Source organism: Myotis brandtii, unplaced genomic scaffold, assembly GCF_000412655.1.
Source record: "Myotis brandtii unplaced genomic scaffold, ASM41265v1 scaffold1103, whole genome shotgun sequence".
Taxonomy (NCBI): domain Eukaryota; kingdom Metazoa; phylum Chordata; class Mammalia; order Chiroptera; family Vespertilionidae; genus Myotis; species Myotis brandtii.
Genome location: NW_005353762.1, coordinates 336148 through 351893, shown reverse-complemented (window position 1 = coordinate 351893; position 15746 = coordinate 336148).

The window sequence follows — 15746 nt, the reverse complement described above, 5'->3', positions numbered from 1 at the left end:
CATTGAGTTGTTAGAGTAATTTGAGTTAACGAGCTCCTTAACAAGCTCCTTAACGAGCTTGGTCTTGGAACGAATTAAACTCTTAAGTCAAGGCCCCACTGTATTTCAGTCTTGCCCTCTCTCATCTCCCGGAGCTGAAGCCTCTTGACTCTCCCAGGGTTTACTAGTAAATGACCACAGCAACAGGCGCAGCAGCTCCAGCCACGCGGGACCAAATCCTGTTCAGCTGCAACTGGCCAGAGCACACAGGGACCCCCTCTGTCCCACAGGCACACTCTGCAGTTATCCAGGTGCCCACACTCTCCTTTCCCCAGCACAGAGTGGAATTCCCGCCACTGTTTATCCTCATGACTGCCCTGTTGTCTTCCTCACAGCAAGTTCCAGCAGGAGACTTACTTAGTAAACAGTCTTTCCTTATGTGTCCTGGCTGCCCCATAGGTGTCCAAGTTTGCCGCCCAGCTCCAGAGGCTTCGAGAGTTTTGACACTAAAGGGTGTGGGGTTGTTTGGCTGTTCTGTAGAGTCGGAAATGCCTGCGCTCTGGGCTGCCGCTCCTATGGGTGGGAGGTCTTGCCATGTCCCTCTTCCATCCTGAGTGAGTGCAGGCGAGGTCTTACCGCTGTTTCCAGGGATGGAGTGGCACAGGCCCCTGGCTTAGGCAGCACCCTGCTTGCATGGGGAGAATCAGGAGCTGGATTTCACGGTGGAGAGTGACCCACCCCCACGAGCCTCTGCCTCCAGCTGGTCGCTGTGCTGTGCATCGCAGGCTGACGCGGCTGCATAACAGACAGTGCAGAAGTGGCCTGGCTTTGAGTTGCAGTTTCTTACACATCGAACATGGCTGTGGTGGGTCAGCAGCGAAGTTCGGTTTTAGTGTAGTTGCTCAAGGCATATCTCAAAGGTTATCTCAAAGGCTCTCATGTGCGATGGTTAATTGTATATGTCAACTTGGCGGTTGGTAAAACCACTTTCTGGGTGTGCCTGTGTGGATGTTTCTGGAAGAGAGTGGTATTTAAATGGGTAGAAGCGTGAAGATCGCCCTCACCAGTGCCGGGGGCATCATTCAGTATGGAGAGGCCTGACTAGGACAAGAAGCCAGAGGAAGAACATAGTGCTCTCCTTGCTAGAGCCGGGGCATCCACCTTCTCCATCCCCCGGGCACCTGTACACCTGCTTCTCAGGCCTTGGCACTGGGGCTGAACCCCACACCAGCTGTCCCGGCTCTCCCCTTGCAGGCAGCAGGTCATGGGACTTCTTGGCCACTGTAATTACGGGAGCCAGTTCTCATTACATGTATTCAGTAACATATACACACATGGACTGGTTCTGTTTCTCCAGAGAACCCTGACTAATAAGTCATGTCAAAAGGAAGAGAATTTTGGAGGACCTCATGCTGGGTATGAAATACTCAAGCCTAAAGAGACTCCCATGCCTCCTGCTTGTACCTTGTTTGTCCAGAGCTAGTGGCCTGGATGCGTCATCACCCAGAGCCAGGCCTGAGGAAGCTGGAAATCACTGAAGCACAGCACTGATGACTGCCACACCTGGCTCCCAGGGGTAAAGGTCAACGAAAGTTCGTACTGTCCTGGATTCTTTCCTGGTTATAGGTTTGCCCACATGCAGACCAAACCATTATGTGGCTATCTCATTTCCACATTTTGCCCTGTCGGGTTTTTTTTTTTTTGGTCTCAAACTTATTTTATATTTTATCAATAGCTCTATCTTAGCCTAATACATGCTAAAATTATTTCCCATGGAAACTAGTCATTTGTCTGCCTTCAAAATACTTCTCACAGAGGTAGACTGGAAACCAAGTCAAGCAGTGCTTTGGCATATAGCTCAGCAGCATGCCGTGGGGGTGGGGTTGATTACTCCTCAGTGTTCTCTTTTGTAAAGCAGGGACAAGATTCCGACCAATAATCCTATATAATAAAAAGGCTAATATGCAAATCAACCAAACAGTGGAACGACTGGTCGCTATGATGAGCACTGACCACCAGGGGCAGATGCTCAATGCAGGAGCTGCCCCCTGGTGGTCAGTGTGCTTCCATAGGGGGAGCACCGCTCAGCCAGGCTCATGGCTGGTGAGCACAGCAGCGGTGGTGGGAGCCTCTCCCGCCTCCAAGGCAGGACTAAGAATGTCTGGCTCCCCGCAGGCCTAAGCCATCAATCAGACATTCCCCAAGGGCTCCCGGACTGCGAGAGGGCACAGGCTGGGCTGAGGGCCCCCTCAAGTGCACAGATTTCATGCACCAGGCCTCTAGTTACTTCATAATGTTGAGCTTCTCAAATGAAAATAAAGTCAAACTATTCCCTTCTATATGTCAAGCCATGCCAGAGGTTTCCATTCCAAGGAATAGGGCTGATAATCTTTTTGTTGTTAACAATTGCAGTCATTCAAAACCATTGTAAGTTTTGATGGAATTTATAATTTTTGAACTGAACTCTCTTTAAAAACATGTCCAAACTCCTCATAATAGTCACTTAGTTCAGACTAAACAATTTTACTTGGCACACCCCATCTTGGCACAATTCTAGTTGGGGTGGTGGGTTTGCCTCCCTTAATATCTACTCAAACCTCTGAAAGTATGCCCTACTCCAGTGGCTAAAGCTCTTTAAAAACTACATTTCCCAGACTGTCTTGCAGCTCATATCTGGATGTAATTTGGGTTTCAGTAATCAGATTAATGGTGTGAGACTTGACTTTGGAACGCAGCTATACGGGAAGAGAAGGAGGATGTGAGGTGTGAATTTTGCCCCGACAGATGACAGAGGTCATGTTCCTGGCGTTGGTAGCTATGTTTACCGCTTCCTGATTTAACAAAGTCAACTTTCTGATCCCAACAGAGTGGCATAGTTCTGGATGGGTAGCTGTAGTGGTGGCTTCCCGGTCGGTGGGAAGTTTTCCTTCCTGATGAAAGGCCTCTTCCTTGGTGGCCTAGTTTAGCAATGTGGTTTGGGAGTTACTCAGGAAAGTCAGCCAAGAGTCTGTTTCCTCAGCTTTAGCAGTGACGCTAGGAACCATTTAATACCCTATAAGCCTTTAGTCTAGTGGCAGGACACTCATCTCTCATGAAGCCGAGCAACAGAGGTGGTCATTATCTCACCACTGATGGGTCTTTAGGTTTCATTCCTGAGCCTCTGAGCTTTCCCCTTCCTAAGGTTTAAATTTCATCCTCCTCTTCTTGAAGGCTGAGCAACAATCACATCTCTGAACTTCTATCCTTTAGGGAGGTAATTACTGATTTTTAATACCAAACAACTGGGACTCAAATGACTCTTGAAATTCTCACTAGGTAGCTCTGTGTTATTGATTTGGGGTTTTCAGTGACTCCCCATCTCTAGATTTTATAATTAGACTCCTTTCCGCATTCCCTAACACTGCCACTCCGCAGTGCTTGGTATTCATCACTGCAGCATTCTGGTGTATCCTGAGCTCCATATGAGCAAAGAAATAAAGGGTCTTAAAATCCACATGATGAAATGAAGAGACTCTAAACCAGGGGTCCTCAAACTACGGCCCGCAGGCCACATGCAAATACAAATATTGTATTTGTTCCCGTTTTGTTTTTTTATTTCAAAATAAGATATGTGCAGTGTGCATAGGAATTTGTTCATATTTTTTTTTAAACTATAGTCCGGCCCTCCAATGGTCTGAGGGACAGTGAACTGGCCCCCTGTTTAAAAAGTTTGAGGACCCCTGCTCTAAACAAAAGTAAAAAAGGAATGTACCTAGTTCTAAATTCTCTCTTATCCCAAGTCATCCTGCTGGTTGCATCTAATTGCTCAGCTATTCCCTTGATAGCATCTCTGGTGTAATTGACAAACCTCTGCTGATTATAATAGTTTATCCAATTTACATTCTTATTAATAGTTGACCATCAGAAAAATACAGACTCAAATCCTGCTGCTATCTGATTCCTAGCTTTAAATTCATTAGGGACTCCTCCTGGAACCCCAATGGGTTCTGTGTATATATGGGGATCAAAGGAGCCCCCTGAACTCTTCCTCTCTTCTTCCTAGTCTGTCCGTCTATTGAAAAAGGTTTACGATATACCAAAGTGAAAGGGATAGCCAATTGTATCAGAGTGCAAGTTCCGCTCCAAATGCTGGGCAAGGCCACAAGTCAGGGTCCCCATGACACCACCAGACATCAGTGCAGCTTCTGAGGATACTCGGCCATTTACGCATCCGATAAATTTCCCATAAACTCCGAGTACTGTTTCTCCTCTACCTTGAGAGGCAGGAGGTATGTATAGTTTATGTCAGAGAACGGGGGCCAGATCATTTGGGGGGTCCTTGCTCTTTACCTCTGTTGGATGGGAACAACAGGGAGAGAGTCTTACAGGAAGCATTTCCCCAGGGGGTTTCCTCCTGATATAGGGCAAGCACACATTCTATCCTGTTACTGTGTGAGGTCCATCCCAATGGAAATGGGACCACTTGGGCCTCTAGCCTTCCTGCTGCGCAAGCGTAACAGTTGCTTTTATTTAGGGTGTGAACAGAATATCTAATCCATTCCACCCAGGCATTTGCTCCCTTATATACTACTTCTATTTGCATGGTGGTGGCAGTGGCCTAGGGGATCTTGTCCTGTGACATCTACTCCTGAATCTAGTCCTAGCCAATCTTTTTGGATAAAGGCTGAAATATCCAAGTCTTTCAAGTTATCCAAAACCAATAATTTAACTGGGTGAGCACGATCCAGATTGTACATATTTCCCCAGCCCACATTGCAAGCCCTTGCAATATTCCAGAGTCCTAAGGCAAAGAGAACCCAGTACATGATGGTTGTTAACACAGCTCACATATTTTTAGCATTAATTTCAAGGGGATATGTCCTTGTATAGTTGTCCAAGTTAAGGTATGTCCGCCTTTAACTCATGTGTGATGGGTCCAACCTTGCTCTGCCTCTGTGGTACTCAAAACAAGGTAGGGTCCTTCCCAGGAGGGTTCCAACTTGCTTCCCTTTCAAGACTTGATTAGAATGAAGGTAATCTCTTGGTTGATGGTGATGAACCAGAAACTCAAGAGGAGGGCTTTGAGCCAGGAAGACTTCTAACCTGAGAGACATTAAAGTAGAAAAGATACCCAGTACATAGTTCTTAAGAAACTGGTCCATAGTCTCCATTGTAGGAAGATCTTGAGGCATTCCAGGGCCTATTGGAATCACCTAAAGTCAATTCTAGATCAAGAAAAAATGTTTAACCTCATTTGTTGGGTGTGGCGGCCAGCAAATGACACTAATTGGATTTTTGCTATCTGCCTCCCTGAGTAGGTTGATATAAATTATTTTCCCTTTGGTTAGGGAGGCAAAATGCAAATCATTTACTCTTAAGTGTCCTTGATTTAGGGAATGGGATTTACTCTGTTTAACCATCTCAGTTTCCCTATTGTACTTATCCCGACTTACTGGCATGTGTCATTTATATAACTTCCTTTTAACATTTCTCTCTCTACACACCTATAACTTTCACAAACATTCTTACAACTTTAACTCACTTTTTTTCCCTTCAAAATGCATGCCCATGCCTCATGTCCTCTATTATCAAAACCATACACTTTTCTTCCAATTTAATTAGAGAAACCTTAATTTTCCAAGGATAACTAAAAAGTAAACAGCCAGTATTTCTTAGATTGACATTTTCTTAGATGAACACTCTTACTTTTAAGAAACACACGTTCAATCAAAGACATTACATTAACATTCCCAAATCTACTTTTATGTAACAAAAGCTAAAATCAGTCCAGCAGATACTCTGGGAGGACAATTATCCTCAAGACATCTTCATCCTCCACCCTCCTCCCAAATACAGACTCATAAGGCTTCCAGGAGCCCTGAGCTTGCGGTGCTGAGTGGACAGGTGGAGTGGCAGGGCCATATGCTCTCTCTTAACCACAGGTCACAATGTCTGAGACTCAGAGAGCTCAGTCTTTCCAAGATTAGAGAAGTCAGAGGAGCCTCCCTTTGGAAAGGGTGCCTGAAGGCCAGAGGACAGGCATTCCTCCCTCCCTCCCACACACATTTGATAAATGTATGCCAGGATGGTGTGGGGGAGGGACAGACAGATGGTCAGGTGTGACACCTGTCCCTAGGGAGTTAACTGCTCTCAAAGGAAATTGCCCAGTGGCATGTACTCAGTGAAGGAACACTGAACTCCTGGGCTCTGGTTCCAGCTTTGCCCCATTGGAGTTTCTCTGGGCCTGATTTTTCACATCTCTAAAATAAGGGGGGTCGACTGCATGGTTTCTGAGGTGCTCCCATCCCTGACATTCTATGAAACCATAAGTGCATCCTTAAAAACACCGTATTATAAAACTCGACAGTAAACAACCCTATTAAAAAATGGACAAAAGACCTGAACAGACAGACACCTCACCAAAGAAGATATACAGATGACAAATAAGCATCTGAAAAGGTGCTCCACATCCTATGTCATTAAGGAATTGCAAATTAAAACAACAATGAGATACCACTACACACCTATTAGAAGGGCCAGAATCCCGAACACTGGTGATACCAAATGCTGACGAGGACGAGGAGGAACAGGAACTCACTCACTGCTGGTGGAAATGCAAGTACTACCATTGGCCTTGGCTAAGAAAGGGTCGCTGAGCCACTGTGGAAGACAGTGGGCTGGTTTCTTACAAGGTAAACATCGTCTTACCATACGACACAGCAATTGTGTTCCCTGGCATTTACCCAAATGAGTTGAAAACTTATGTCCACACAAAAGCCTGCATGAGAATGTTCGTAGCAAACATTCCAAATCTTGGAAGTAACCAAGATGTCCTTCAGTAGGTGAATGGGTAAATAAACTGTGGTACATCCAGAAAACAGAATATTATTCAGTGCTAAAAGAAAATGAGCTACTAAACCATGAAAAGACATGGAGGAAACTTAAATGCATATGAATAAGTGAAGCCAGGGTAAAAAGTCTACATATAGTATGATTTTAACTCTATGATATTCTTGAAAAGGCAAAATTATGGAGGCAGTAAAAAGATCAGTGGTTATCTGGTGTGAGGAGGGAGGGAAGATCTGTGGAGCACAGAGAAGTTTTAGGGCAGTGAAGCTATTCTATGTGATACTACAATGGGGATACCTGTTGTTAAACATTTGTCCAAACCCATAGGATGTACAGCACTAAAAGTAAACCCTAATAAAATTGTGGACTTTGCATGATTAAAAAAAAAAAAAGCTAAAATCAGATGAACTTACAACTTGTTGAAATATTTAGATGTTTATCATTTAACCCAGGAATGCTCCAAAGCTTTTAAGTTACCAATCAGGCTTATGAGGCTGGAGAAAAGGTGGAGGGGGAGAGGGAGCAGGCCTGCAGCCTGTTCTAGGACTTGCAGCTTCCAGGCCTCCAGCTGCTTGGATTTAAAATTGCCGCATTTTTCCTTAGAGATAACATGCTAAGGTTTGGGTGATAATGAGCTCAGCTTCTCATAGTATCAGGATTGTTAAGTAAAGAAACTGTTCTTTGGGAAGGGGGTGAGAATGCTGGCCTTGGAGTCTAAAGGCTCAGTGAGGGGCCCCTTTCTTTTTCTCTCTGTGACTCATATGCTCCCACTCTTTTGGGATGTCCACATTGTTGTGGCCTGTTTCTGGACCTCAGGGCCAGCCTTTCCCTGGGCCACTTATTCTACAGTTGTGAGCATTATCTTAGCTTTCTGTTTTTGTCTCTCTCATCTCTACATACACAGACCTTCTGAGCCTCTTTTAACAGCTCTTCTACACTTCTATCCTTACAGTTCTCTAACTTGTTCTCTTTAGGCTTCTTTGCCTTTACAGGGAGAAGGACGACTGCTCCCCCCACCTCCTCTAACAGAAAGCAATCTCCTCTTGAGTGACTGGACTTTTATCGTTAACATATTTATAATTACCACTGAAAAACTTTATCATAAACCCTTCATTTTAGTTACATCTATTTATTATACCTTAACAAAGTTGAGATTTTAAAGCCAATTATTATTACCCAAAGCATTTTCTTGACCAAAAAAAAAAAAAAAAAAACAGGGATATTTCTTGACCAAAAAAAAAAAAAAAAATTAAACAGGGATAACTCGCAGGCTGATTCTTCTTTACAAAATGGGAGTGCTCCCCTCCCCCGCTTCCCCCCGCTCCCCCCACTACTATTTCTGCAGCTTGCAGAGCTGGTCCTTCTAGAAAAAATAAAGAGACTTTGGGAGATTTAGAAGGAAACAGAAACAAACAAACAAACAACAAACCAAAAAACCCTACAGTAAGTAAATGAGCACTCTCAAAAGGATGGACTGGGACATTAGCCTTAGAATCTTATCTCACACTCAGCACAGCAAAATGACCTTTGGTTCTGAGAGGCACAAAGCCCACACAGCACAGACAGAGGCTTCCCTATATTCATAAAATGGCAAAGAGCAAACTAAGCTAGCAAAGAACATCTGTGACCAAAGTTACCTTACAGACACACAGACAGAAAGTCTTTCAAGATTCAAACCCTGAATTTCTGGCCACTGATGCCTTAAAGTTCCTGCAATTTCTGCCATGTGCTCAGCCTGCCCACAAGCAGCTGGGCCCCCAGCAAAGTGGGATGTGCCACATCTTTAAACAGGTTGATCCAAACAACAAAGAGACCCAAAACATCAACAGAAACACTCTTTTATACGATATTTACAGGTGCGCACAACCCACGGACACCACAGAATTCCCTGCATTAAAAACCCCCACCAAAACAGAGCAATGTCTCCTGTCCCTGGTTTGATGACTGCATTCTCTCAATGGACTATTTGGGGAATGTATTCCCTAGGCCTAGAATATTTGCTTCCCATTTTCAGAAAGTTCCTTGTGTCTGTTCGTGCGCAATCCCCCATACTGGAGATTTCTTGCACTCCCTGAGATCTGCTTAGTCCTTCTCTAGCTGCTTCCCTCCTCCCTCCTTCCCTCTCATGGGAGAACAGAACTGCAGATCAAAACTCCACACTAGCTTCCCATCTGGGACGCATCTCATTCACACACACACAACCTCCAGGATGTCCGGACCACCAAGGCCCTACTTACTTCCCTCCGAAGATTTTCTGTACCTTGGTCTATGCATAGAGTCACCTGGTCACCTGGTTTCCTTTTCTGAGCCCTTTCCCCCTGCATGGCCAATTATTGACCTTTGATCTGGAGTCTGTCACTGGCTTGGAGTGTCGTAGGTTTCCCTCTCCCAGAGGCCACCATAACGAGATGGTGGGGTGCAGCTCCTCTAGAGAGGGGGTCCAAACGACTCTCTCAGGCGGCAAAATCTGACATGAGCCCCCAAATTGTTAGATATGCCTGTCAATGAGACAAACACTGGAAACTTGATCGGCAAGGCAGATTTACTTCTGCAGAAGGGTGCATGCCAGCTGAAAATCATGGGCAAAGCACACTGAATGGGAAGTCCATTTGGGTTTTATCCCCTGACACGTCTGCCCTGCTCCTCACTCTGACTCTGATTGGTCAGAGCTCAGGTTCACATTATTCAGAGGAAGGGGAGAGGTAAGACAGAGCCTAAGGTGGCAATCCCCTGAGAGTCTGAAGGTCATATCAAAATGGCAGAAACTAAGATGGTGGTGAACTCCTTTCTTTGACAGAAAAGATTGCTGGTTTACTCTTACAGATGTTAGCTATTTTGGTAGCTATAACTTTAGCTCAGATGACAACCTAAAATGCACACATATGGGAAAGAACCTATTCTGGTTAACGAGTGCCAAAATGCTATTGCAGGCCGTCACTAAACACAAACACCTCTTACATGGGGCTGAATGCTTTTTAGGAGAAATATGCTGCAGGAGACCCAGGCACATAGAGGTCAACCCTGCAATTCATCAGTGTGAATGACCAGTGGGACGCTAGAAAAGGTTGAATAAAAAACAATTTCTTGATTTCTAGAATTAAGTACTTTCGATTAAATTGTTGGAAAGTTTTTCTTCTGACAAAACAGATACACTCATATATTATTCTTAAATTACTTAAAGGTAGACTCAAAGAAGTTTAGAGTTAGGAATTTGCAATACTAGAATGGAATTATTGTGCTGATGAGATCAATTTTTCAAAATATCACACTTCCATGAATATGTTGACAAAAATCAGACATTAGTTTTAAAATAATTTTCTTTAAAAAGACCCACAACCTTTGAGAATGTCTAATTCACTCTTAGAAAGAGATAATAAAAGTTTGGAGCGCACATGAGTTCAGCACCTGACTCTTGAGACTTACTAGTGGTTTGACTGGATTATTTTACTTCTTTTTGTTTAAAAGAATATTTCTCTTTAAAAATATTTTATTGATTTTTAGAGGGAGAGATAGAAACATCGATGTGAGAATGCAACATCAATTGGCTGCCTCCTGCACGCCCTTTACCACAGATTGAACCCATAACCTGGGCATGTGCCCTTGACCAGGAATTGAACCAGCAATCTACTGGTGAAAAGGACGATGCCCAACCAACTGAGCCACACCAGACAGGGCTATTTTACTCCTTTTAACCCTCAATTTTTCTCATTTTTTGAATATGAATAAGAAAATGTATGCACCCTAGAGAATGGTTGTGATTATGAAATAATATATGTAAAGTTTCTCTGCTCAGCAATCATTGTCATTATCATTATATGTATTAATATCAAGATGTGATCAGTGTCCCAGAATCTGGCTCTCACTCATGTTTTAATTTTATACAAGTTTTCCAAAATTAAAAGTTTATTAAATGCTTCTGTCCTCAAATCTAAACCCATCAATGCATTGTATTACACATCTTGTTATTGTTGCTGAGAAGGGAAACCACTATATAAAACAGTGGCTAAGAGCTCTGGTGCCAGATAAGGGGACTGAACACTAAACCCACCATGATCTATCTGAGTAACCTCAGATTAGCTGCTTGGCAACTGTGGTATTAACCTTCCTGAGTCTCCGTTCCCCCATTTGCAGAGTGGCAATATATCTGTCTTATAAGATTGTCATGTTATATGATGGAAACATAGTAATAAGCACTCAAGAAATATTAGATGCCCTTCCTTTTCAAGTATCTGATGTCTGAAAAACCAATAAAAACTTGTTTTGGTTGCCTATTATTGCATAAAAATTCCCCAAAAACTTAGTAGTAGTTAAGATGACAGTTTATTATTTTGCAGGATTCTGTGTGTCGACTGGATACTGCTGCTTCTCATGGTATGAGCTGAGGCACTGGGAGAGAGGGAAGATTCCAGTCTCTTTCACATGGCTGCACATGGCAGCACACCTGGGACTATTGGCTGAGGACTCAGTTCTCTTCCACATGAGCCTCTCCATGTGGCGGCTTGGGCTTCCTCACAGCATGGCACCTAGCTTTTAAGAGCATGAAAGCAGAAGCTGTCAGGCCTTGTAGGGTGAGGTGGGAGTGGATTTACAAGGACATGAATATTTGGAGGTGTGGTTATTTCTCCTCAAGACCCTAAGAAACATCTATTACATTTCCCCTAGCAAACTGGGAAAGTTGGTTTCCTCATTCAGCATTATGTCAAGTGTCAATGCTTTATTCTTTCAGGCTGTGGTATGAGTGGTACCCTGGGGTCTTATCTGTGGCCCTAGATTGTTATTTTCCTCTATGGTTGCCTGGCCTCATTTATCTTAAGGAACCACTGCCTTTACTACACACATTAAGTGGATCAGGGTTGGGAGGTAAACCCACCAGCTTGTTGCAAATAAATGAATATTCCCCAATACATACAGATTTTTGTTATCAGTAAATAGATTTCTGTAAAGAGCAGGGTCTCAGACAACAGAGCACCATTTGGGGGAAGTAGAACAGGTGTAATTATGCACCTTAGAGAATGGCTGTGATGATGAAATAATATATGTAAAGTTTCTCTGCTCAGCAATCATCAACTGTCATTATCATTATATGTATCAATCTCAAGATGTGATCAATGGCCAAGAATCTGGATCTCACTCATGTTTTAATTTTATACAAATTTTCCAAAATTAAAAGTTTATTAAATGCTTCTGCCCTCAAATCTAAATCCATCAATATGAACACAGGGCTAAGATGTGAACTTTGAAACTCAGGCCAGTGATTTCACTTCGCCTTACAGGAAGAAAACAAGTAATTGAGAAATAAAAGCAATTCTCACAGCTCCCACAGCCTTACTCATACACAGTGAAATATCAGTTAGAATAGCAGTGAAAGGCTTCCCTCCCCAAGAAGCCCCTCCTTGTTCTACCAGAAAGCCCCCAGAACTGTTGTTTGGGTCATGGTCAGCACTTTGGAAGGTCCTTGCTAAACAAAACAATCTGGTAGCAGAAAACATTTCCTGTAAGCTCCTAGAAAAATAGCAAACAGCAAGGTCTTCTTGACGGTGAAAGATGAAGACCTGAGCCAAAGGACTCAGGGATGTTTGGAGCAGGTCCACTTCTCCATCCTGAACCCCCTGCAGGTAAAACCATCCTATGGGATTCTAGATTCTTACCAGTCTGAGCTCACACATGGCCTCAGCATTCTTCTCAACACTCCAAAGAAGCACTACCAAGGTCAAGAGCTGGTCTTCAAGGTGAAATAGATCTTGCACCCCTGGTGAAGAGATTAAGCATTGTTTCTTTTCCTCATGAACTTATGTATACTAGTATAGGATTCAGAAAATACCGTGAGAGCACTCTGCCTAGAAGGCTGGTGTTGCCAGCACACCAATGGTGGAACCAGTGCTGCCGGAAACAGGTGAAGGGCCAGAGCTGGAAGAGTGGAGACTGACAGGGAACATTTGGGCACAACATGGAGCAGCAACTTCACTTCCTCCTAGTGTTTTGGGTCAGTCCTGCGCAGAAGGAAGGAAACCATTCCTGTTTTCAGAGCAAAACAAAAATTATAACCTAAAACCAGACCCCACCTCAGCTATTTACAGTGTGAACTCAGGATTCAGAAGTGCCAGTTGAGGTGTTTATGACAACACTCTCCAGAAACATAAATGGAAATTACTAAAATTATAGGTGACTTGGCTATTTAGGGGCAGTTCCGCACATTTCTAAATTGGAATGGTGCTTGGGTAGGTGGAAGCCTTGGACATTCCAGCAGCCCTTCTGGAAGCCACACGGTATTAAAGATAGATCTGGCCTGGATCTATGAAGCCAGATCACATGTTGATATTTGCAGTCCTGCGGGTCTTAAACAGAATTCCACTCTGTGAGTTTTGGCTGTGCGTGGACTTCAGTATTAGAATACTCGCCCTCACCAAGTAGCTGCAACATTTTATACCAGAAACCAGATGTTTATTTGTGGAGTTTAGCCTTGCCCACCGTTAACCAAAATAACAGGAAAACTAGACTTTTTTCTATGTTTGAACTGTGTTTTCTTCCCATTACATTCTTGTAATGCCGGGAACATATGTGTAAATAAAAAGACTCCACCAGCACATATTCCTCAAAAAATATAACAAAATTATAACTCATGGAAAAAGTCAGCAGATTTTCCATATAACAAAGATTAACATATAACAAAGAAACACGTGCTGTTTATGTTTACTCTTACTATTGTCTAAAAATGAGAACCATCAGCACTCGATGGTCCTAATTGCTAAGTGTTTTAGTAGCACTGACATCTTTGTTTCCATTAGAAGCAAAGAAAGAATGACAAAACCTACAATTTTATTTCTAAAATGATATACTGAGACCACAAAAATAACTCTAGTAGAGGTTTATCATGTTTTTGTCAACTCTACTAGCACTTTGAGATATTTTTTAAAGTTGACTAACCAAGGCCTGAAAAAACTTCTAAGAAACAGAGGAAGAGGGAGATAGGTTTAATGGGCAGTGGTTAGGGCTGAGCACAAGGAGAACACAAGCATAGGGAGAGAGATGCTAATAGGTCGGGGGCGGGGTGTGGGGTGCATACAAGTGGTGAAAAATCTGAGGCGTAAAGAGAGAAATCCTTTCTCTCTGGTAATCTCATATTCTAATTTCAGAGTTTCTAGATGGAGGGCTTCAAAGCTAACATGCATTCTACATCATATCAAATTGAATTATACATTCTTAATGTAAGTTAAGACATTCTTAAAAGAATTAGCAGAAGTTATAAGAAAGAATTTTGGGAAGAGGAAGAGTTTTCCTGGTGTAACTCCAGAGGCTAAATCAGTGGTCGGCAAACTCATTAGTCAACAGAGCCAAATATCAATAGTACAACAATTTAAATTTCTTTTGAGAGCCAAATTTTTTAAACTAAACTATATAGGTAGGTACATTGTTATTAACTTAATTAGGGTACTCCTAAGGCTTAGGAAGAGCCACACTCAAGGGGCCAAAGAGCCGCATGTGGTTTGCGAGCCGCAGTTTGCCGACCACGGGGCTAAGTCATAAAGGAAACACACCTTTTATCTAGGGCAGTGGTCGGCAAACTCATTAGTCAACAGAGCCAAATATCAACAGTACAACGATTGAAATTTCTTTTGAGAGCCAAATTTTTTAAACTTTAAACTATATATGTAGGTACATTGTTATTAACTTAATTAGGGTACTCCTAAGGCTTAGGAAGAGCCACACTCAAGGGGCCAAAGAGCCGCATGTGGTTTGCGAGCCGCAGTTTGCCGACCACGGGGCTAAGTCATAAAGGAAACACACCTTTTATTTTCTACATCAAAAACCATAAGCAAAATGAAAAGGCAAGTGGCATGTAAGCATGTGCTCAATACCTATGACGAACGTGTCATGACTGAGATACAAGGAACAAAAACTTAAGTGAAAAAAGATAAATACCAGGGGTGTCAGGCAAATCACAAGGACAATCCCTGGGCAAAAGAAACTCAAGAGCCCAGTGTACAACCTTCTACACTCGCTTCCAAAGGATGAGATGTCCAAGCATCAAGACCATCTTCACACATAAACAGTAAAGCGAGACAGAAAGGCTTCTGGGACATGCCGACAGACAAGCCTTCTCAGAGAAGGCCCACTCTCAGGTGGGCAGCTTGACAACACAGCGGAAAAGCCTTTTAGAATGGGTCTATCTCCTGATCCAATGACTCCATATCTGTGAGCTTACCTTAAGGAAAATATTAAAGATGTTCGCAGATATCGAGAATAAATCATGGCTACATTGTTAATCAAGAGCAAGGCATGCTATAAATATCCAGCAATGGGAAATTGATTATAGAACACCCTGGAACCTCAGGACAGTGAAATGTTAAAAAGCTATTAAAATGAAGTTGTGAAAAGATGTTTAAATACGTGGAAAGGGTGCACATTAACAAAAACAAACAACTCAAGTGTGTTGAGGCGAGGAAGGCTCTGAAGTGACCTGACATCTAGTGCTTTATAAGTGCTGGCTACTTTTCTAAGAACGATTCCATTTTTGAGAGAAAGATACGTACAAAAACACAGAAATAAAATCTGTGCATATCAACATATCTAGTTAGTTCAGAAATTTGGAAGGTTTCTATTTTCTTCATGTGCTTACTGTATTTTCTGAAATTTCCGCTGAAATAAGTGATACTTAGTGTTTTTAGAGATTTAAAAAAAAGAAGGTTTTGAAAAATCAGGTTGTGTATTAAGAGCTAATCCAATGGAAACACATTTATAATATTTGAATAGGGAAAGGGAAATTACAAATCAGCAGTGTGATCCTAAATATGTTATTAATTATGTATTTAGATATAAATATTATAATAATGCATATTTGTAAACAAATATAAACATTAAAATGATCTATTTTTGCAAATAACTAGTATATACAATACAGTCACAGAAAAATGATTGAAAGCATACACAATAGAATGTTG